At 34.8% G+C, this 23,853-nt stretch overlaps 1 long non-coding RNA gene across 1 annotated transcript; it reads left to right on the top strand.

Annotated features, from left to right (window-relative positions):
• The first annotated feature begins 17,834 nt into the window (after positions 1-17,834).
• On the top strand, positions 17,835-21,207 carry LOC146925031 (uncharacterized). Its single transcript, XR_015011007.1, has 4 exons — positions 17,835-17,974; positions 19,708-19,756; positions 20,384-20,437; positions 20,689-21,207. It is a non-coding gene; the product is annotated as an uncharacterized LOC146925031 (long non-coding RNA).
• The last annotated feature ends 2,646 nt before the right edge of the window (positions 21,208-23,853 follow it).

Here is a 23,853-nt window from a genome sequence, read left to right as displayed (position 1 = left end):
TTCACTATCCTCCCTATATTTTGTCATAGATCCAAGAAACTTGTCTCGTAACAACTCAATTGTTAGTCCTTCAAAAAAAAAAACTCAATTGTTAGTTGTTGCGATATTTAATGTGTTGTAACGTATCTTCAAACTCGCAACTTCATACTTAATGTTATGATTCTCGTCATTAGGCTATTTAATCGAAAAATATTCAATAACTGTGGATTATCTGCTTTTGAATCTAAATCTTATGATCTTAATGGATGAGTCGGCATTGTTTCGAATGCATGAAAATGGAAAATTCCTAATACATGAGACTTAAAATGCAAGCTCATAAAATAACTTATGCTTAAAATGCAAGCTCATAAAATAACTTATGCCTTTTTTAATACATGAGTCGGCATTGTTTACAAGTTTTTTTCTTTCAAATGCAAATTGAAATTCACATGAGACTTAAAAAGGCATAAGTTACTCATAAAATAGTATACAAGCTCAACTAATCCAAACCGTATGCAGAATTATTTTTTGTGCGATGTTGAAATTAGGAGCAGCAGTATAGTTGCATTTATTCACAACACCAATAATCATTACATCATGGTAAGCATTATTTTGACTTGAATAAATAACTTTTTGGAGCATTGAGATGTCCCCATCATCTTTCCATTCTCATCACTATTTTTGTTGTGTGAATTTGACTTGTGTTGATCTCCTTTATCAATTGCTTGCATTTATTTGTCTTTTCTTTGAATCCAACTTATGATAGAGCATGTGAGGTTGTACTTCTACTAGTACATAATCAAAATAAAAGAGAAAAAGTACAAAAAAGGTGTTGATTTGATTTTTTTTTTTTTCTTCTTTCATCTATTCAAGTTTAGGAATTTAAACCACACCTTCATCTAAATGAGTTTAACAAAGCACTAGTATATATGTTTCATGATTAGGTACCAGTTTGCTATACCGAACCACGATGTATAAATTTGACATAACGCTAAATCTCGAAGATTTTCCTCCCATGATGAGTTATTAACTAGACAATTAGTCAATTTCATTTAGTTTCTCTAGAGAGAACAAGATGTTCTCTACAGAGAACAAGATGAATTTGACAATTGGTGATTACATGTGGGGTGAATTTTAGAGATCACGTTATATATATGTCAATCAGTACACAGGCTGTTGGAACAAAATGTGTTTAACAATGAACCTCAAAGAGTTTTGATGATAACAAGGTATTAAAAATTGTAAATTGGACTAGCTAATATTTGTTCGAGTGTACAGGACCACAGATAAAAAGTTACATCATTAATTGGTTCTGAATGAGCAAATAAAGGGCAAAAGAAAATGAAGCTTAGACGATTCTGAAGGCAATATGCTCCTAAAAGTGGAAAGCGCTCCTGAAGTCAAGCTGCTCCTGAAGATAGTAAAAGCGCTCCTGAAGAAATAGCGTTCCTGAAGAAAAGTGCTCCTGAAGACAAGAAGTCTAGAAGCCACATTATCAGAAGCTACATCATCAGAAGCTGCCTCATCAGAAGTCATTTCACCAGAAGCTAAAGATCAACTGAATTTTCAAAAGATTCAAAGATTGAAGAATCTACATTGCAAAAGTTGTCTATTGGATTCGAAAACAGAGCAGAAAATTAGTGGAACATTGCAACGGTCATTTCAAAGGTGTTTGAAGGCATGTGCTTGCAATTTGGACGAAAGCGTTGACATTGTACTACTGTACGAACTGTACAACCACCTTCTCCACTACTCTGTTTTGTGTCCACGCTACAAGACAAGAAAACAGCTCCAGAATACGGCTTCGCCTGCATAGATGTTCCTTTGGATAAGGAATGGATTTCAAATTGGTTCTTCATAGGACAACAACCAAATCAGGCAAAATATCATTGGTGAAAGATCAAGCCTCAACAACGACTCTTTGGTGTGCTGGCAATTTCACAACGTCTCTCTCACACCTCTATATAAAGGAGTGAAGACTTAGAGTTTTGGTAATGCAAGAACGCTGAACGAAAGACTCACAACATTTTTACAAGTGCCAAACCTCTGCTGAAATTGTTCTGCATTCACTTAGAATTTCTGTTTCTCAAAGTCATATCTTAGAAATTCTTAAGTCCATTGAGTCTGTATCTGATTTATACTGTGAGCACCTCTGATTGTATATCAAGTGTTCAACCTTAAACAATTTTCTGTGTAATTTTGTTTAGTTAGGAAGTCTCTTGCAGTTGTGCTTGAGCAGCAAGTCTCTTGATTGTGTTCTTGAGCAAAGGAAGTCTCTAGCTTGTGTGCTTGAGCAAAGGAAGTCTCTTGCTTGTGTGCTTGAGCAATTGTAATCAGATATTACTCTTAGTGAAATCTCCTTGGAAGTGCAAGGGGGACTGGACTACTTCCGGATTGTGGAAGGAACCAGTATAATTGCTTTGTGTCGTTCTTCTTCTCTCTCTCTCTGTTTTATTCCACTGCATTTAGATTCTGATCATCACTTCAGAAGCTGTCTCACTTAGCTTCTGATCAGTGTGTTCAGTTTTTAGGAGAAACGAAGAATTTTTTTTTCAAAACACAATTCAACCCCCCTTCTTGTGTTTTTCTCACCTTCAATTGGTATCTAGAGCCTTGGTCTGTTGTGTAACACTTAACCGTGCAACAGTCAAAGATCTGAGAAAAACATGTCTACTCCTCCTCCTACTGGTTCTGGTGATACTAGCTATAAAAATGTCTCACATGATTATAGTGATAGTAAGAAATCCAGTGTTGGAAAGATTCCAAAATTCAATGGAGATGCTGAAGAATTCTCTTGGTGGAAGACCAACTTTTACAGTTACATCATGAGCCTAGATGAAGAATTATGGGATATTCTGGAAGATGGTGTTGGTGATTTAGTCCTTGATGAAGAAGGAGCTGCTGTGGATAGAAAGAAACATACTCCAGAACTGAGGAAACTCTACAAGAAGCATCATATTATCAGAGAAGCCCTTGTCACTGCCATACCCAAAGCAGAATACATGAAGATGAGTGACAAATCCACTGCTAAAGCTATGTTTGCTTCTCTCTTTTCAAACTATGAAGGGAGCAAGAAGGTCAAAGAAGCAAAGGCTCTCCTGCTTGTACATCAGTATGAGTTATTCAAGATGAAGGATGATGAAACTATTAAGGAGATGTACTCAAGGTTTCAAACCCTAGTTTCTGGGCTACAGATTCTAAAGAAGAGCTATGTTGCTTCTGATCATGTAAGCAAGATACTCAGAAGCTTACCTGCCAGATGGAGACCAAAGGTGACTGCCATTGAGGAAGCTAAAGATTTAAACACTTTAAGTGTCGAAGATATTGTTAGTTCTCTCAAAGTTCATGAGTTAAGTCTTAATGAACATGAGTCTACTAAGAAGAGTAAATCAATAGCTCTTCCATCCAAAGGCAAGTCATCAAAAGCTCTCAAAGTGGTTGAATCTGAAGAGGAAGAACAGTCAAGTTCAGATTCTGAACCAGATGCTGCTGAAATGGCCATGCTCTCAAACAGACTTCAGTATCTGGCCAAGAAGAACAGAAAGTTTCTCGCCAGAAGGGGTAACTCCAGAAGCTCAAGGAAAGAAGATCAGAAGGGATGCTTCAACTGTAAGAAGCCTGGACACTTCATTGCTGAATGCCCTGATCTTCAAAGAGAAAAGTCAAAGGACAAGTCAAAGAGGTCTACATTCAAACCAAGCAAATTCAAGAAGCAGATTAAGCAGAGTTTAATGGCAACCTGGGATGATTTGGGAAGTGAATTTGGATTCAGACTCAGAAGATGAAAACGAGGTATATTCCAAAATTCCCAGAGATGAACTTGTTGAGTCACTTAAAGAACTTCTTACACATTTTGAAGTAAGAACCAATGAGTTGAAGGATTTAAAAGAAAAATATGCTGATTTGGTACAACAGCAAAAATCAACTCTATTGGATCTGAAAGCTTCTGAACAAGGACTTAGTGGCTTTGACTTCATGTGTAAAACATATGAAGATCAGCTCAGGTTCTTATGTCAGAAGCTACAAGAAAAGTGTAATGAAAAACCTTTAAGTAACCATGAAATTGCTCTTGAAGATTTTATTATATCTGACATTGACAGAAGCAGAGTAGCTTCTATGATTTATAACATTTACAAGAACAATGGCAGAGGAATTGGTTTTCCAGAAGTGAAACTTGAGAAAACCAATCTAAAATCTTGTTGTGAATGCATCAAGGAAGGTATGAAAACCTTCTTTGTACCAGAAGGGGCTGAGTTGGAAACTGTTGTTCAATCAGAACCTGAAGCTTCTAGTTCCTATGATCAAATCTGATTCCAAGACTTCAAAGGTTAGGATCCTGAAAAGATCAGAACCTATTCCTCAGAGTCTGGTGAAACCAAAATCTGAGGCTCTGAAATCTAAGTTTCAGAAGAAGACAGTTACTGCTTCTGAAGTACCAAAACCTAAGGTGATGGTTAATCAGAAGCAACCCAACTCACAGCACAAGGTACAAGAAGTGAAGAGTAAAGCCTTAAGTACTAACCTTCCAGGACCCATAGGACAATCGGTACCTAAATCTAAAAATGTCAATGATGCAGGTATGTCTAAGAGCAGTGCCAAAGCAAAGATCATGGTACCTAGACAGCGGTTGCTCAAGACACATGACAGGAGACAAGTCCATGTTCCTCAGCCTAACAATGAAAGAGGGAGGAAATGTGAAATTTGGAGGCAACCAGTCAGGCAAGATCATAGGTACAGGAACTATTGGTAATTCCTCTACCTCAATTAATAATGTATGGTTGGTAGATGGTCTTGAACATAACCTTTTGAGCATAAGTCAATTTTGTGATAATGGTTATGATGTGCTTTTTGAAAAACCCAACTGTACAGTAATCAACAAGGAAGACAAATCCATTGTGTTCAAAGGAAAGAGAGTTGACAATGTCTATAAAATCAATTTTTCTGAACTGGCTGATCAGAAGGTGATTTGCCTACTATCAGTGAATGATAAGAAATGGATGTGGCACAGAAGGTTGGGACATGCTAACTGGAGGTTAATCTCTAAGCTTAGTAAGTTACAACTTGTGAAAGGGCTACCAGACATTGACTATCATTCAGATGCACTCTGTGGTGCATGTCAGAGAGGGAAAATTGTAAAATCTTCTTTTAAAACCAAAGACATTGTTTCAACCTCAAGACCTTTAGAATTACTCCATATTGATTTATTTGGACCAGTGAGTACTGCATCCTTATATGGAAGTAAATATGGATTAGTCATTGTTGATGATTACAGCAGATGGACTTGGGTGAAATTCCTGAAAAGTAAGGATTATGCATATGAGGTATTCAGTAACTTCTGCACACAAATTTAAACTGAAAAAGAGTCAAAAATTTTGAAAATCAGAAGTGATCATGGTGGAGAATTTGAAAATGAGCCATTTGAAGCTTTTTGTGAAAAACATGGAATCATCCATGAATTCTCTTCTCCTAGAACTCCACAACAAAATGGGGTTGTAGAGAGAAAGAATAGAACTTTACAAGAAATGGCCAGAACCATGATCCATGAAAACAATTTGGCTAAACATTTTTGGGCAGAAGCAGTGAATACAACATGTTATGTTCAAAACAGGATTTATATTAGACCTATTTTGGAGAAAACAGCATATGAACTCTTTAAAGGAAGAAAACCCAATATCTCTTACTTTCATCAATTTGGATGTACATGTTACATTCTGAACAACAAGCTCTACCTAAAGAAATTTGATGCCAAGGCCCAAAGAGGAATCTTTTTAGGTTACTCTGAAAGGTCAAAGGCATACAGAGTGTATAATTCAGAAACACTCTGTGTTGAAGAATCTATGCACGTTAAATTTGATGACAAGGAGCTTGAAGATAAAACTTCAAAGCAAGATGAAAGTTTTGCAGAGATACAGGTTCCTGAAGTTACTCCAGAACCTGATCAGATAGCTGAATCTGAAGATAGTCCAGAAGCTGAACCCACATCAGAAGCGCAAGATGAAGCTGTTTCTGATGAAGCACAAGATGGCTCACATCAAGCAGATCCTCCCAGAAACACATTCAAACACAAGTCTTCACATCCTGAGGAGCTAAACATTGGAAACAAAGATAGTCCAAGAAGAACAAGATCACATTTCAGACAAGTAGAGTCAATGATTGGACTAATCTCAATGATTGAACCTACAACAGTTGATGAAGCACTTTCAGATGATGGATGGATCCTAGCTATGCAAGAAGAGTTGAATCAATTCCAAAGAAATGATGTGTGGGATCTGGTACCCAAACCTCAGCACAAGAACATTATTGGAACAAAATGGGTATTCAGAAACAAGCTGAATGAGCAAGGTGAAGTAACAAGAAACAAAGCCAGGCTTATTGCACAAGGGTATAGTCAACAAGAAGGCATTGATTACACTGAAACATTTGCTCCAGTTGCAAGATTGGAAGCAATCAGGTTACTTCTTTCCTATGCAGTTAATCATGGCATAATATTATATCAAATGGATGTCAAGAGTGCATTTCTAAATGGTGTCATAGAAGAAGAAGTGTATGTCAAGCAACCTCTTGGATTTGAGGATATTAAATATCCTGACCATGTTTTTAAACTAAAGAAATCACTATATGGCTTGAAACAAGCTCCCAGAGCTTGGTATGATAGACTAAGTAATTTCTTAATCAAGAATGATTTTAAAAGAGGACAGGTTGATACAACACTCTTCAGAAGGACCCTTGGGAAAGATATTCTTGTTGTGCAAATATATGTTGATGATATAATATTTGGTTCTACTAATGCATCTCTTTGCAAGGAATTTTCTGAGTTAATGCAGGATGAATTTGAAATGAGCATGATGGGAGAGCTGAAGTTCTTCCTGGGCATTCAAATTAATCAATGCAAAGATGGAGTCTATGTTCATCAGTCTAAGTACTCAAAGGAGCTTCTAAAGAAGTTCAAACTTGAAGATTGTAAAGTGATGAACACTCCAATGCACCCTACGTGCACCTTAAGCAAAGAAGATGAAGGAGCTAAAGTTGACCAGAAGCTGTATAGAGGTATGATTGGTTCTTTGTTACACCTCACTGCATCTAGGCCAGATATTTTATTCAGTGTATGCTTGTGTGCAAGATTCCAATCAGATCCTAGAGAATTTCATATGACTGCTGTCAAGAGAATCTTCAGGTATTTGAAAGGAACAACTAATCTTGGACTCCTTTATAGGAAATCCTTAGATTATAAGCTAATTGGATACTGTGATGCTGATTATGCTGGTGATAGGATTGAAAGAAAGTCATCCAGTGGCAATTGTCAATTTCTGGGTGATAATCTTATATCCTAGGCTAGCAAAAGACAAACAACTATTGCAATGTCTACGGCAGAAGCAGAATACATTTCAGCTGCAAGTTGTTGTACACAACTACTTTGGATGAAACATCAGTTGGAAGACTATCAGATAATTGCTAACAGTATTCCCATTTATTGTGATAATACTGCTGCTATTTGTTTGTCTAAAAATCCAATTTTGCATTCAAGAGCCAAGCACATTGAAATCAAACACCATTTTATCAGAGATTATGTTCAAAAAGGAATTTTAGATATACAATTCATTGATACTGAAAATCAATGGGCTGATATATTTACTAAGCCTTTAACTGTTGAAAGATTTGATTTTATAAAGAAAAATTTGAACATGCACTACGTGTCTGATTAAAGTTTGCTTGCTCCTGAATAGGATTTTAGGTTCTGAAGTTAGTTCAGAAGCAGTAGTCCATCAGAAGCTCTTTATTGAGGTTCTGAGGAAAACTCGCTTCTGATGATGACGTCAGCATCTGAAGTCCAGAAGCTGGATTTATTGCTTCTGAATAGTTGAATTAGTGGAAACGTTGGGAGTTACTTTTTAAAAGTAACTTCTGGCCCACTAACTTGGTAGTTACTCTGTGAACTTCTTACGTGGCCTGTATGTGTTGGTGTATAACTAAAAGGGCAATGATGATTTAATAGCTTTGAAAGTACTTTTCACGCGCCCCCAATTTGTCATTAATGTTATGTTTGTTTGTCTCTTTTGAATTGCAAACGTTTTTACTCTTAAACACTTTTTCAATTCACACACTACTCACTCACAACAAACACATTTTGCTCTCAAACCTCTTGCGAAGTAAGCGCAAAAACCTTAGAACCCTATATTCTCTAAATCTTCTTCAATCATCATCAAATGGCATCATCAAGCTCAAAAGTTTCTGAATCTACCTCAAACATGCAAAGCGCACCAGAATCTGGGTCCGTCTACAAAGAGAAGACTATGGATATTCCATGGAAATCCTTAATAGTTCAAGTAGAATCACCGGTGGACTTCGCTTCACTTAAGAAGTACAAAGTGAACATGGAAGGATTGATAGAAACTCAGAAGCTGTCTGAGTACTTCAAAATGATGAATGGGCCAACATATGTGAACCTGATCAAAGATTTCTGGCTAAAAGCTGAGGTGTACAATGGAAAGCCTGCAAAGGTCGAAGTTAAACAAGCTGGGTCAAAGAAAGGGAAAACCATCATGGATATGAATCCCACCTCCTTTGATAGCTTGGAAATAAGGTCTGAAGTGATGGGCATTCCTATAACCATCACTGAGGATGTTATAGCTAAAGCTTGTAGAATGAATGCAGAAGGAAGGTTTCAAGAAATAGTCAAGAAGGAAGATGTCCTGCTGCAAAACTACTACAACACTTCTGGGTGGAAACAAAGATGCTAAGCCTTCTGAAATGGAGATTCACAACAGAATGTTGGTGAAATTCAGTAACGATTGCTTCTTTCAAAGAGCAGGAGGGTCTGATCAACCCAACAACCAACAGAAGCTAGCAATTTACTTCATGACCAATCTGGAAAAGATAAACTTCCCAAAATATGTAATGGATCATCTCTGCTGGGCTATAAATGAAGGCACTATTAAAGGAAGAAAACAAGTACCTTATGGAAGATTATTGTCTGAGATCTTTCATCAAGGAAGAGTGCTGGACTTCTTGAGAAATACAAGGAGTGCTTCTGATAAATGCTTTGAAGTGTCTACTGCTGAAAGGACTATTAGTAGTAGGAGCTTATTCTCTATGAAGTTTATCAAGAAAGCTCCTGAAAATGAAAAGTGGTTGGAGATGACCACAGAAGAAACTGAGATTATCAGGAACTTTCCTTCAATCTTTGAGGAAAGTAATTCTAAAATCTTGGCTAAATCAGTAGCTGAGTATGTCTTGGAAGAAGATGCAAGCACTCAGGAGGAAGCTGTTCCTGCTAAAGTGAAGAAGGTTAAGAGTGCTACTGCATCAGAAGCAGCTACTGATAAGGGCAAGCAACAGAAGGTTGCTAAGAGAAAGAGAGGGAAAGCTGAAACCGTTTTTCATAAAGAAAGGTTGGAAGAAGCTTGGGAGGAGATAGAGAAAGAAGAGGCAGAGCCTAAGCTGAAAAGAAAGAAGGCCCCACTTGATATGAAAAGCTTTATGGTTCAAGTGACTCCAGTCATGAAGAGAATGGCTAAGGAACATTCTAATGACTTTTTAGCAAATAGGCGAGAAGTGAAAGCCTTGAAAGAACTTGGAAGAGAAGAGGAAGGAGAAAGGATGCTAATCGTGGATGAAGCTGATGCTGAAAATGTAGAGCAAGTTCAGAATCTTGGAACTTCAGAAGCAGTAGATAACTCTGCAATGTTATCTAAGGTACCTCAAATTTCTCACACATCTTGTACCACATCCTCTATTCCTTCTGAAGACACTTCTCTTTTAGATCACCTAGAAAGTCATTATCTAGGTGAACTACCCCAATCTGGCTTTAACACAACCTCACAAAAAGTCTCTGAAACAACCCCAGAAGCAGCTGCTTCTGATAAAGTTGTTTCAGAAGACCCCCCACAACAAAAACCTTCACCAGAAAAAGCCTTTTCACCCCCTACAACTTCATCACCCCCAACTGTTCCTGAACCATCTGTTCCTGAACAAGTCACTCCTCAAAAGACCGTTCCTGAACATATTGTTCCTGAACAACAGTTGTTAAACCCATTCCTGAACCTGCACCTGAAAGAAATTTTTTTTTTCTGCCCCTATCACAAAAAAAAATGATATATCTGCCCCTAGTTGAAAATTATTGTTGTAAATGCCCTTGTTCTTCATTTCAAATGGCGAGCATCACATTTTTTCAACCCTCCTCTGCAAGCTTGCAGGCTTTCTCAGACTTTCTCTGACTTTATCTGTGTGTTTGTAATTTCATTTGGCGAGCATGTATATTTAAGGTATTTAATTTTTTTTCCATGTTCCACTTTTGAAATGGCGAGCATGCCATTCTTGGTTTTTTTTATTTAAATTTTTTTTTCCATGCTCCACTTTTGAAATGGCGAGCATTCATAGAGTCCTATTAAGGTCTCAGAAACTTTGCTTAAACTATATGTTACTGCAGTTAAAGGCTTTGCTAATGATGTGCTTAAGAAAACAGGATCCAACAATGTCCTATGTGTGCATACAAACAAAACACCTTTGTTTGGTTTTGTTTTTTTAGGGATAGTGCCTTTGATTTTTAGATCTATGCCACTCCAAACTCCTAATTCAAGTGCTAATTTGTAAGGAAGGAAAAGATGATGATGTAAACTTGAAGATGATGATGATGATGATGTAAACTTGAAGTTCCAATTCCAATATCAGGTTTTCTATCACCAAAATACTCCTTAAGTGCTCTATGCTTAACAAGTAAGCCAGAACTAGTGAGAAAACCAGTGAAGTAGCAACCAAAAGTGTGTAAGTCTGTGCCTAAAACATCACCGACACTCAAATACTCTTTCAAAAATCCTTCTACCATAACTCTAGGCACACTTGTGATAACAACTTTAGACCCAGCTGAAGCAAGAACCTCATAAACTTGAAGATTAAGATTCTCTAAATAAAACTTTGGTAAAACACCCCTTGAAACATTTTCCATGTCCTTTATTCTTAAACCACAAAAGGTTATAAAAGTCATAATCTTTAGTTTTAACTCATGATCACAAATCAAGAGTAAAGGACAAGACATAAGCAAGAAAAATGCTCTAAAAATGCTGCCACCTTCAAAAGCAACAAGCATGAAATAAGGGAAAAATGAATGAGACCTTAATAGGACTCTATGAATGCTCGCCATTTCAAAAGTGGAGCATGGAAAGAAAAAAAAATTAAATAAAAAAAACCAAGAATGGCATGCTCGCCATTTCAAAAGTGGAACATGGAAAAAAAAATTAAATACCTTAAATATACATGCTCGCCAAATGAAATTACAAACACACAGATAAAGTCAGAGAAAGTCTGAGAAAGCCTGCAAGCTTGCAGATGAGGGTTGAAAAAATGTGATGCTCGCCATTTGAAATGAAGAACAAGGGCATTTACAACAATAATTTTCAACTAGGGGCAGATATATCATTTTTTTTGTGATAGGGGCAGAAAAAAAAAAATTCCACCTGAAACTGCAGCTCCTGAACACATTGTTCCTGAGCCAACCCCTGCTTCCATAACTCCTTCACCAGTACAAGTTATCAAGATCACCCATCATACTGGTGTATGTGATATGGACACAGACTCTGAGGATGATCAAAATGATCACGCCTCTGATATGGTAGTTGACCCCACTCCTGACCAACCATCAACTAGCCAATCCTTAACTCCTGACCAACCATCATCAAACCTACCCATTATACACTTAGCTCCTCCAAAACCCTCTAAACAACCTTCACCTCCCACCATTTACCTGGATTCTCAAGTACTAAAAGATGTGTGGGAAGATATTGCTTCTGAAGTTCTCAGACTGATAGCGGGAAGAAATGACTTGGGTCATCAAGTTAGCTATCAGAAGCAATGGAGAAGGATAAAAGAAAGGGTCGTCAACCTGATTTCAGCTTTGCATGATTCCTGCATTGAGGCTCAAGAGCAAGCCAAGCAGAAGCTGGAAGATTGGTTGAATGGAATAGAAGAGAATACTGGAGATGTTGAAGTTCTTGGCACTTGGGTGAAGAATCCACTCAGTATCAGAGGCAAAGAACCTGATGAATTCCTGCCTAAGGAGCTGCATCTGATTATTCCTTCTTAGATCCTGGAGAAGATTGATGCACCTAACCTGGCTCTAGCTCAGGAGAACAAGGTGCTCAAAGAAGAAAATGACAGGCTTGAAACAGAGCTACTAGAGCAGAAGCTGAAGATATCAAAATTGGAAGTTGATATGCAAGAAGCTAAGATCAGAGAAGACAACTACAGAAAAGAGATGGACAAGAAGTATGCTGATGTTCAAGAGCTTCTGAAGAAGATTTTAGAGAAATAAGCCAAACCCATAGTTGCACATTTTTAGCTTATTTCTTTTTGTCTCTTTAGGCTTTTAATATTCTTTGATCATCTCTGCTTCTGATTTAGTTCTTTTCGCTTCTGATATTATAAGCTTCTGAATTCTTCTTGCTTCTGAAAATCTTTAACTGTTTATACCTTGTGTGTTATTATTTGCTTTGATAATAATGTTTGCTATGCTTGTCTATTTAATCTTTGAAGATGGTTAATATGCTTTAAAATAATTTGATTTATGCTCTGAACCTTTAATCTTATGTTTTTCTCATCTCTTCTTTTTGTTTATGTCTTTTTGCTAATGACAAAAGGGGGAGTATATGTGATAGTATTTAAAGGCTCTGAGCCCCATTAATAATATTTGAAAATTTTGAAAAATTTATATCTTTTTGTTTTACCTTTAAAAGGGTGTATCAAAAAGGGTGAAGTATCAAATTTCAAATAAAATTAATTGAACCATTCTTCTTATCTATAAGTCAATTCTTTCAATTTTTTTTAAGCTCTGATATTATTGTGCGAAAAATGAATTTAATTAACCTGGGTAGAACTTAGGGGGAGCTTACAAACCTCACCTTAAAAACTATCAGACTCAGGGGGAGTTAGAGCTTACAAACCTCAGACTCTGAGCTTACAAACCTCAGAAACCCCAAAGTCAACTCGTTAATTAGATTAACAACAATTGGCCATTTTTAAATACTATTATTTGTCATCATCAAAAAGAGGGAGATTGTTGGAACAAAATGTGTTTAACAATGAACCTCAAAGAGTTTTGATGATAACAAGGTATTAAAAATTGTAAATTGGACTAGCTAATATTTGTTCGAGTGTACAGGACCACAGATAAAAAGTTACATCATTAATTGGTTCTGAATGAGCAAATAAAGGGCAAAAGAAAATGAAGCTTAGACGATTCTGAAGGCAATATGCTCCTGAAAGTGGAAAGCGCTCCTGAAGTCAAGCTGCTCCTGAAGATAGTAAAAGCGCTCCTGAAGAAATAACGTTCCTGAAGAAAAGTGCTCCTGAAGACAAGAAGTCCAGAAGCCACATTATCAGAAGCTACATCATCAGAAGCTGGAGAAGCTGCACCATCGGAAGCTACAGAAGCTGCATCATCAGAAGCTGCCTCATCAGAAGTCATTTCACCAGAAGCTAAAGATCAACTGAATTTGCAAAAGATTCAAAGATTGAAGAATCTACATTGCAAAAGCTGTCTATTGGATTCGAAAGCACAGCAGAAAATTAGTGGAACATTGCAACGGTCATTTCAAAGGTGTTTGAAGGCATGTGCTTGCAATTTGGACGAAAGCGTTGACATTGTACTACTGTACGAACTGTACAACCACCTTCTCCACTACTCTGTTTTGTGTCCACGCTACAAGACAAGAAAACAGCTCCAGAATACGGCTTCGCCTGCATAGATGTTCCTTTGGATAAGGAATGGATTTCAAATTGGTTCTTCATAGGACAACAACCAAATCAGGCAAAATATCATTGGTGAAAGATCAAGCTTCAACAACGACTCTTTGGTGTGCTGGCAATTTCACAACGTCTCTCTCACACCTCTATATAAAGGGGTGAAGACTTAGAGTTTTGGTAATGCAAGAACGCTGAACGAAAGACTCACAACATTTTTACAAGTGCCAAACCTCTGCTGAAATTGTTCTGCATTCACTTAGAATTTCTGTGTCTCAAAGTCATATCTTAGAAATTCTTAAGTCCATTGAGTCTGTATCTGATTTATACTGTGAGCACCTCTGATTGTATATCAAGTGTTCAACCTTAAACAATTTTTTGTGTAATTTTGTTTAGTTAGGAAGTCTCTTGCAGTTGTGCTTGAGCAGCAAGTCTCTTGATTGTGTTCTTGAGCAAAGGAAGTCTCTAGCTTGTGTGCTTGAGCAAAGGAAGTCTCTTGCTTGTGTGCTTGAGCAATTGTAATCAGATATTACTCTTAGTGAAATCTCCTTGGAAGTGCAAGGGGGACTGGACTACTTCCGGATTGTGGAAGGAACCAGTATAATTGCTTTGTGTCGTTCTTCTTCTCTCTCTCTGTTTTATTCCGCTGCATTTAGATTCTGATCATCACTTCAGAAGCTGTCTCACTTAGCTTCTGATCAGTGTGTTCAGTTTTTAGGAGAAACGAAGAATTTTTTTTTCAAAACACAATTCAACCCCCCTTCTTGTGTTTTTCTCACCTTCACAGGCAAAGGACAAGAATATATGAGCTGGTTGACTATTTGTTTTTCATCTTTCATTTTATTCTAAAAATATTTTGATGGGTTAGATTAGATGAACAGGTGTATTATGGTTGTAAATGTTTATTAGGCATCTCAAAGGAACAACTATGATGGGAATCCTATATAAGAGAAATTCTAGTTCTAAGCTCCAAAGTTGGTCTGATTATGATTATGCAGGAGATGTGGATGACATGAAAAGTACTTCAGTACATGTGTTTATGTTGAGTTCAAGAGTTGTGTCATGGTCCTCTAAGAAACAACCTATTGTTACTGTTGTGAATTCGATGAAAATCACACCAATAAAATATTTGATGTGTGGAGCAAATTAAACAAACAACCAAAACAAAGTGGGTGACAGTAATAAACACAAGCAAAAGAAGAAATACAACGAGAGAAAAGAAAAAAGAGAACACACGAAATTTGTTTACCCAGTTCGGTCCAATACTGACCAAGTATGGGGGAGAGAGCAGCCCTCCGTTCCACTATAATGATGAATAACTTTACAAAGAGATATCAAAAGGTTACAAGAATTAGTCTTCAAACCTAATTCTACCCAAAGTCCCAATCTTTTCCCGTGACCAAGAGACTCAATCCTAATAGTGTTTCCCAAGGGGAATCAATCCCAACCCTAGTGTCTCCCGCTTAGAGAAATCTCTTTCTAAACCCTAGTTTGTTGTTTGTTTCTAAACCCTTGTTTTTGAGACTCTCTACCTCTCAAGGTTTACTCTGATACAAGGTTTATATTTATAGTAAAAGCATCCCTCAAAAAGTTGGAACAAATCTGAGCCCAAAAATACGATTCTGTTTTATTTTCTGCTGGAAAATTCGGCCCCGATTTTCTCCATTCAGCCACCAATTTTTGTCGAATGGAAAGGCTGAAACAACACTCAAAATCGGGCCCCAATTTCGGCAGTTTCCAGAAACTTCAATTTTGAATCACTTTCACAAAATGTTACTTTGTCCACCACAGAAGATGAGTTTGTAGCATCATCTTCTTGTGCCTATCAAACTATCTAAAAATTTAGTGATGCATGGGAGATGCAAACACAGAGATGTAATATATCACTTTCTCGTAGATCTTACAAAGGAAGGAGTGGTGGAACTAGCTCATTGTAGTACACAAGATCAGATTGCTGACATTATTTTATTAGTTAGTTGGAAGTTAGTTTTTTGAGGTAACTTGCTTCCCAAGTAAACCTGTTAGTTGAGCCATTTGTGCAAGTTAGTTGCTATATACAGCTTTGTACAAACACTTTGAATATTGAGATTGCAAATTTACCTCCAATAAATTAGCTCATCCAAATTGACATCGGAGAGAATCGAACCTGAGAGTCTCAAGCCACTTGAAGGTCTCAAGCCAACACCACAATGTCAACACAAGTGGATTAATCTAAAGAGATTTTTAAATACATAGTCAAGTTCCACAATGATCTATGACACATGTAATATTGTTTTTAAATTACCTAACTAAAATAGTTCAATAGTGACAAAGAATTCATTTTGTTGATAATTGGTTTTAAATATTAGCCAAGTTGTTTGAGCAACGAATATCCTTCCTAATAAAATGTCCATGTCGTTCCTTCAAATTTTTTTTTTTCCATTTCGTGTGCGTCTCCTCTCTAGATATCAATTTGATATTCCTCCTGCTAATTCAGTTTATATATACTTTTTTAACAACATGGAATTCTTCTCTGATGTTTGATGGTTAAATTATTGAGATTTAACCTCTGACATTTGTATTTGTAAACTTTTTTAACCTCTGACATTATGTCTTTGGTTATATTTATCAATACATACTTTATGCAGTGGTTAAAATTTTAGAGGCATTTGACCGTTTTTTTAAAAAAAAATTGTAATAAAAAAGTTACAAATCACCATTTTTAGATTTTATTTCCTAAAATTCAAATCAATTTTAATGGGAAATAATGGAATGCTATTTTGTTATGGCCTATGGGACCACTTACATACATGTGATTCATATATGTATGTTAAGGTAGGTGCTACTAGTCTACTACAAAGACTTCAAGGCCATTGTTTTAATGCTCGTGGTATTACCAGCAGTAAATACTCAACAACTCTCTGCCAATTTATTTTCACCGTCGAACACAAAGTTTTTTCATTTCTCTACTGATTATGTCAATGTTTGTTGTGGAAGAACTATTCTTTAAATATGATTACTTCAAAAAGAAATACAGTATGTTATTATAATTATTAGATGTTTTTTGTAAAAAAAAAAAAAAGAAGAATAGTCCATTTCAATAAGGTAAACTCATTAATACAACATTATTTGATTATCACTAGGCAATGTAAGAAATGTATTTCATCAACTAGACAATTACTATGCATTGAAAAATTGGATGGAGACAACCATCAACATAAATTATTGAGATTGATTCAGCAAGAATAAAGAGATATACTTGCCATCTTATCTCTTCCTATTTGTTCCTGAAGTGGGTGTTATAGGATGTAACCCTAACCCTATTTGTATGCTTGCCATCTTAAATTAGGATAGATAAGAAGGGAATATTTGCCATCTTAAATTGATAGTTAACCCTAACCCTAACCATCTTATTGATGTATCTTATCTCAACTTAACTATAGGTCTAAGAAGGGAATATTTTGTTTCTGCAACTTAAATTATTGGTGACTGTAATTAATTGTTCGTGCCACTTTTGTCTGGCCAGTTTGGTGGGTACTAGGGGAATATTTTTCTTCTTTGCATTTTGGTTATGGAAAATGCTATTTATCTAGAAAAATAGCATCAAGAATTTTTCAAGACACATGTGGCAAGTTTTAATTGCATGATTTATTTGTCCACTTCCTATTTTTCAGCCACACCTCCTTGAATTGTGGCAAATAGTGCATTGTGATTGGTTGCTTTTTATTCTTGAAGAATTCTTGATGTTTTTTTTCTAGAGATATAGCATTGCTCTTTGGTTATTACTCGTATGACATTTTTCATTCATTCACTAACTTATCAAATCAAATCTCCTAAATCTGTACTTAAAATATTAATTAAAGGAACTACCTTTTTTCCTTCTAAAAGGGATTTATTTTCCTATAAAAAAAGGGATTATTTTAGCAATTATGAACACATTTTTTGGAAATTAAATTTAAAAAAAAAGAAAGTAATATCTTATTTATTGAGAAAATATTTTAAGAACTTTCTCTTTTAACATATAATAGAAACCCTTAGATGCATCAGACGGCTGAGAGCTTTCTGACTGTATGACTGTGTCATTATGTTGAATGTTGTGAATCACATTCCATTTCTAACATTAACTCTATAAAGTTATCTCCCTTTTTCTTTTCTTCTTCTATATGAACAATTGACATTTCTTTCCCTCATTTTCAATATTTAAGAACTTTCTCTTTTGTTGTTTTGAAGGCCAACGTTCTACTGAAGTGACTTCTCACGAGATTAAAGCTACCTTCATCACCAGGTTCCTATCTAAATTACTTTTCTTTCTCTTTTCAATTAGTATAAGTCCTTTTCCTTCTTTTAATTTTTGAAATAATTTCTTAGTCCGAATTTTTCAAGGATATTTTCGAAAGCACCTTTATTCTGCTCGTCAACACATGAATCAAGTAGCATATATTAACTACCATTCAACCATTGCAAATTTCTTAGAATATCAAATTTTCATCTTATCATTGTCTAAGTTATTTTTAAATTGAGATTCTGTAGCAAGATGTTATTAATAGTAACCATTGCAAATTTCTTAGAATATTAACTTTTCATCTTATTATCATTGTCTAAGTTAAATTTTAATTGAGATTCTGTAGCAAGATATTATGAATAGAAGTTTTTTTTTTTTAATTGAGATTAACTAGTAAGATATTGGTAGGTAAAATTATGTAGCAAATCCTTCGTACATTTTCTTGTATTTTTTCTCCTTGAATAGCAAATAATGAATTTTATTAAATGAGATGAGATAAGTGCATACTGATTGCATGTATGTACTTTGAAAATTATATTCTTGATCACTTAATTTAAACATTGAACATTTTATTGGAAGTATTGTACTATATATATAGAGCACGTGTGCAATTTGATAACATCTGTCATCTGGTATGTTATAGAGTATAAACTTATAGTTGTAGTTAGTTTAATTCTTGCAAAATATTATTTTGATCTTAAAAATTGATAGTCATTTTCCAAGCCTTGAGAGTGGAAAAGATAATGAGAGCTAATTCAGTTTATGTATACTTTTTTAACAACATGGAATTCTTCTCTGATGTTTGAACTGGAATAGTTTTATGAATGTTGGCTTTATAACTTTATGCCAAAGGACATACATATTTTATACTATGGTTAAAATTTTAGAGGCATTTGACCGTCTTAAAAAAATTTGTAGTAAAGAAGTTACAAATCACCATTTTTAGATTTTCTTTTCCTAAAATTTAAATCAATTTTAATGGGAAATATTGGAATACTATTTTCTTATGGCCTATGGGACCACTTACATACATGTGATTCATATATGCATGTTAAGGTAGGTGCTTCTAGTCTAAGACTTCAAGGCCATTGTTTTAATGCTCGTGAGCAGGCAGCAGTAAATACTCAACAAACTCTCTGCCAATTTATTTTCACTGTCGAACACAAAGTTTAATTTGTTGCGGAAGAACGATTCTTTTAATATATGATTACTTCAAAGTTGATAGTTGATAGAAATTTCTCTTATTGTCTTGCGTCAAATAAAGAAATACAGTACGTTATTATAATTATTAGATGTTTTTTGTAAATAAAAAAAAATAGTGCATTTCAACAGGGTAAACTCATTAATACAACATTATTTGACTATCACTAGGGAATGTAAGAAATGTATTTCATCAACTAGACAATTACTATGCATTGAAAAATTGGATAAAGACAACCATCAACATAAATTATTGAGATTGATTTAGCAAGTGGGTGTTATAGGATGTAACCCTAACCCTATTTGATACCCTTCAAGCTAAGTATCCCACCTCAATGCAGCAATGGAGTATGTTAATAAAAATGGTTGTAAGAAAATAGTATGTTCTTGATCCCTTAATTTCAAAACGTATGATGATTGTTTTCTTGTTGGCAATGAGTTATCTCTCTTTTTCGTTTCTTCTTATATATGAACAATTGACATTTCTTTCTCTCATTTTCAATATTTTAAGAACTTTCTCTTTTGTTGTTTTGAAGGCCAACATTCTACTGAAGTGACTTCTCACGAGATTAAATTCATCATCAGGTTCCTATCTAAATTACTTTTCTTTCTCTTTTCAATTAGTATAAGTCCTTTTTTTTAAAAAAATTTCAAATAATTTCTTAATATGAACTTTTCAAGAATATTTCCGAAAGCACCTTTATTTTGCTCGTCAACACATGATTTAAGTAGCATATATTAACTACCATTCAACCATTGCAAATTTCTTAGAATATCAACTTTTCATCTTATTATCATTGTCTAAGTCATTTTTTAATTGAGATTCTGTAGCAAGATATTATGAATAGTACCATTGCAAATTTCTTGGAATATCAACCTTTCATCTTATCATTGTCTATGTTATTTTTTAAAAAATATATTTTAGGATACCATTTTTCTCCAAAAATAAAATCTATGATTTAGTGCATATATATGTTTTAGAAAAATATATAATATATATGTTACTCATAACCTGGTGTTGAATTGAATGACATATTTAAAGGCCAATGTATGTCAACATACTGAAGTTTTTTTTTTTTTTTGAAGGAACATACTGAAGTTTTAACAACTAAGAATTGAATTGAATGACATTTCATCTAAGTTGAGTTTAAAAAAATATTTCCATATCTCATTTTTTATATTTTAACAACTTTCTCTTTTGTTTTTTTAAAGGCCAACATACTGAAGTGACTTCTCACGAAATCAAAGCTGCTACTTCATCATCAGGTTCCTATCTAAATTTCTTTCTCTTTTCAATTAGTATAAGTCATTTTTTTTTTCTTTTAATTTTGTAAATAATTTCTTAGTATGAACTTCTCAAGAATATTTCGGAAAGCGCCTTTATTTTGCTCGTCAACACATGAATTAAGTAGCATGTATTAACTACCATTCAACCATTGCAAATTTCTTAGAATATCAACTTTTCATCTTATTATCATTGTATAAGTTATTTTTTAATTGAGATGTGTTTTCATCAGGTAATTATCACAAGCATGGTGTTTTCTTTTTATGTCATCCTCCTCCTCTCCACCACCATCACTGCCACTGGACCTTCCACCTTATCACCCCCTCCCGATCCTTTCCAATCATTTCCACCTCAAGGCCAATACCCGGTCACAACCCTACCCAATCCCAGCATTCACAAATCAAGCCCTCCGTGGGCAATTATTTTCTCGGCATCAGCACTTGGACTCATTATAGTAGCTATAGGAGTCACAATCATCTGCTGTTGTCTATCCTCAAAGCCTGCGACGGATGCTCCGGTAATGGGAATACCGTTGTATCCGTTGCCACCCAATAACAACATCGACAACAACCACAACAACAATAACAACAACAACAACAACCAAGTTTGACCAAGTTGTTTACCGTATATTTATAGTATATGTTTACTATTGATGTTTGTATAATAAAAATTCGGATTTGATCATTTAGATTCTCGCTTGTTTTATGCAATGTATACAATTGATGTATAATAAAAGCTTTGTTATTTCTAAGTTTTGTTACGTTTCTCACCTTACATGATTCTAGGTATGACATTTGTTTTTACTCAATCTGTCGTCTTCGCTCAATAAATGCCGATGATTTTTATTACACCTTCATTGTGATTCGGTCCATATAATCGAAGGAAACCATTTGCAAATTGACCACACGTTTTATAATTTTATTTATTTTAATAACACCACTTGCAAATTGACACAAAATTAGCAAAACAAACAAACACCACATGGTAGCAAATTGACTTCAAACTCTACATATCAGGAAACCAAACAAAAGCAGCTTGACACCCTTAATAAATCCATGCTTTGTGCTATCTTGAAAGATCAAAAAGTTCATTTTTTTGGAAAGAAATAAATACTTTTGTATACTTGATAAAATAGTCATCAAAATAATTGACTTCAAAGATGCATTCTAACCCTTAAGAAATTCTTTTAAAAAAACATAATGGTACCCTTACAAATCATTGAAATAATTGACTTTAAAGATGCAGTCTAACCCTTAAAAAATAGTTATAAAAAAAAAAAAAAGGTACCCATATAAAATCGGTGTAAGAATAAAGGACGGTACTTCTTAATAAATTTAGAATTAATCAAAGGCAGTACCAGATTTACCCAACGGGACCACAATGTGTGTTTTTAGAATCGACACACAGAAACATTCTAACTTCTATTTTGTGATGGAAAATCAAATGGCTCGAAATTATTTCTAAAGAAACTTTTTATGGACAACAAATATTTTATGATAGAAACAAATCATAGGTTTCCTACCTTGCCAAAATCAGAGAGACAAAGTCTATGGATTTTTTTCAAACAACCCTCACAGATAGTGGCGTTGCCAGGAATTTGACTCACGGGGTTCATATTATTTTTGTTTTGATCCACCATCAAGTAGGTCACACTGTGTTCCGATATATTGTTTATTTTGGATATATAGTAACGAACTGTTACGGTTTTTTACTTAGCTCATTGGGTTGAGAAATATGGTTATTGTATAGAAACAAATCATAGGTTTCCTACCTTGCCAAAATCAGAGAGACAAAGTCTATGGATTTTTTCAAACAACCCTCACAAATAGTGGTGGTGTTGTTGTTGTTCTCTCAAAAAAAAAAGATAGTGGTGTTGTGTAATGAGTCTTGGAGTTAGAAGGGGTAATATGGAAAAAAGGAATATGGACCTTATAAATAAGGGAAAGCTAAGGAATTAAGGCATGAAATGTGTGATGTAACTTCTTCTTCTTCTCTCTGATTTTCTAGTCTTTCACTTCTATTCTTCTTATTCTTACTAGCGTCCAGACAGGCACTCCCGTGCCCGTCTGTCCGCTTTTTCTCCTGCCCTAATGTGTGAAATTATGAATAGTACTTTTTTAAATTTTAAATTTTTTTTCTTTTGTTCGTATTTAAACTCAGGACTTACAACTTTTTATCTCTTAACGTCGTAAGACCAATTGAACTACCCAACCGTTCAAGTCTTAATGATAGTTTAAATCAATTGTGTGTTTTATGTAATTAAAAGTATTTAAGTGTTTCAATTTTTGGAGGTGTTTTTAATTGATAATGGAATGAATTTTTTTCTAAACAACAAAAGTAGTGCAACCATTGATATCTTTGCATAATAGTGAGAAGTAAGAAGCAAATAGTTTGAGAAATTAAAAAAATAAGTGAGAGAATTAGAGGTTGTACCTCAGCAATGCCACCGCCGTTGTTGGCGTCGTCACAGGATTCGCAACCTATTTGTGCCAAAGTCGTCACCTCTTCTTCCTACCTTTTCCGCCTCTCCATATGTCTTGTCCTCAAATATGATTAATATCAAATGTGTGCTTGCCTTTCAGACTTTTTGCATAACGTGTGCATTATCTTCTTTTAATTATACTTGAAGATTAAAACAAACGTGTGCATATATAACCATGTTAAAGAAAAAGGGGTAAAAGGTGAACTCACAATACAAAACATATTAGGGAAAATCAATTCACTCATATCCTAGTCTTAAATTAATTCCCTTCAATTTCTCATATCAAACTTCTTAAATTAATCGGTTATAGAAGTATGTTTCCTTAAAAAAAACATTTCATAGAAGGATATATGGAGTACTATTAGTTTTACATTTTTCTCACCCAATCATTATCACAACAAAACTTTCCTTTATGATTATCAAGAAACCTCCACTCTGCAAGGCATTTGTGGTTGCAAACTGGTGTAAATGTTGACTTAGCATCACTTTACCATGAATCCTTCACTGCTATAAAAAAAAAAAAAAAAACTCGGCATCAATAGCAAATTGAAACCCCTTTTCAATAAAAAAAAATAGCAAATTGAAAGTGTGAAATGGATTCGGGCACCGTCGCATCGAATAGAAGTTCAAACCAATAAGCCATAACAAAAGTCTAGAAAATGAAAAAAGTGAAATTGTTCAATTGTTTGTATCATTTGTTATTGGTAAGTGCAGTAATTTATATCATTAAGCCGTGAAATTGAAACTGGAATATTCAAAAAATTATTAAAAGATCCAAAGTTTCAACCTTCCCCTTCATGTTATACAATCTTATCATCAACTCTCTCTAATGTCACTTGTTTGTACCCTTTATATCTATGTGTTCCTTATCATCACTATTTTCTTATACAATCTTTCTAATGGGAGAAGTTTATT

The sequence above is a fragment of the Medicago sativa genome, chromosome 5, assembly GCF_051527215.1.
Source record: "Medicago sativa cultivar Bolivia chromosome 5, Bolivia_mono, whole genome shotgun sequence".
In the NCBI taxonomy this organism is placed as follows: Eukaryota; Viridiplantae; Streptophyta; class Magnoliopsida; order Fabales; family Fabaceae; genus Medicago; species Medicago sativa.
The sequence above is the reverse complement of the archived record's forward strand: the minus strand, read 5'-3'. Positions and strand labels throughout refer to the sequence as shown.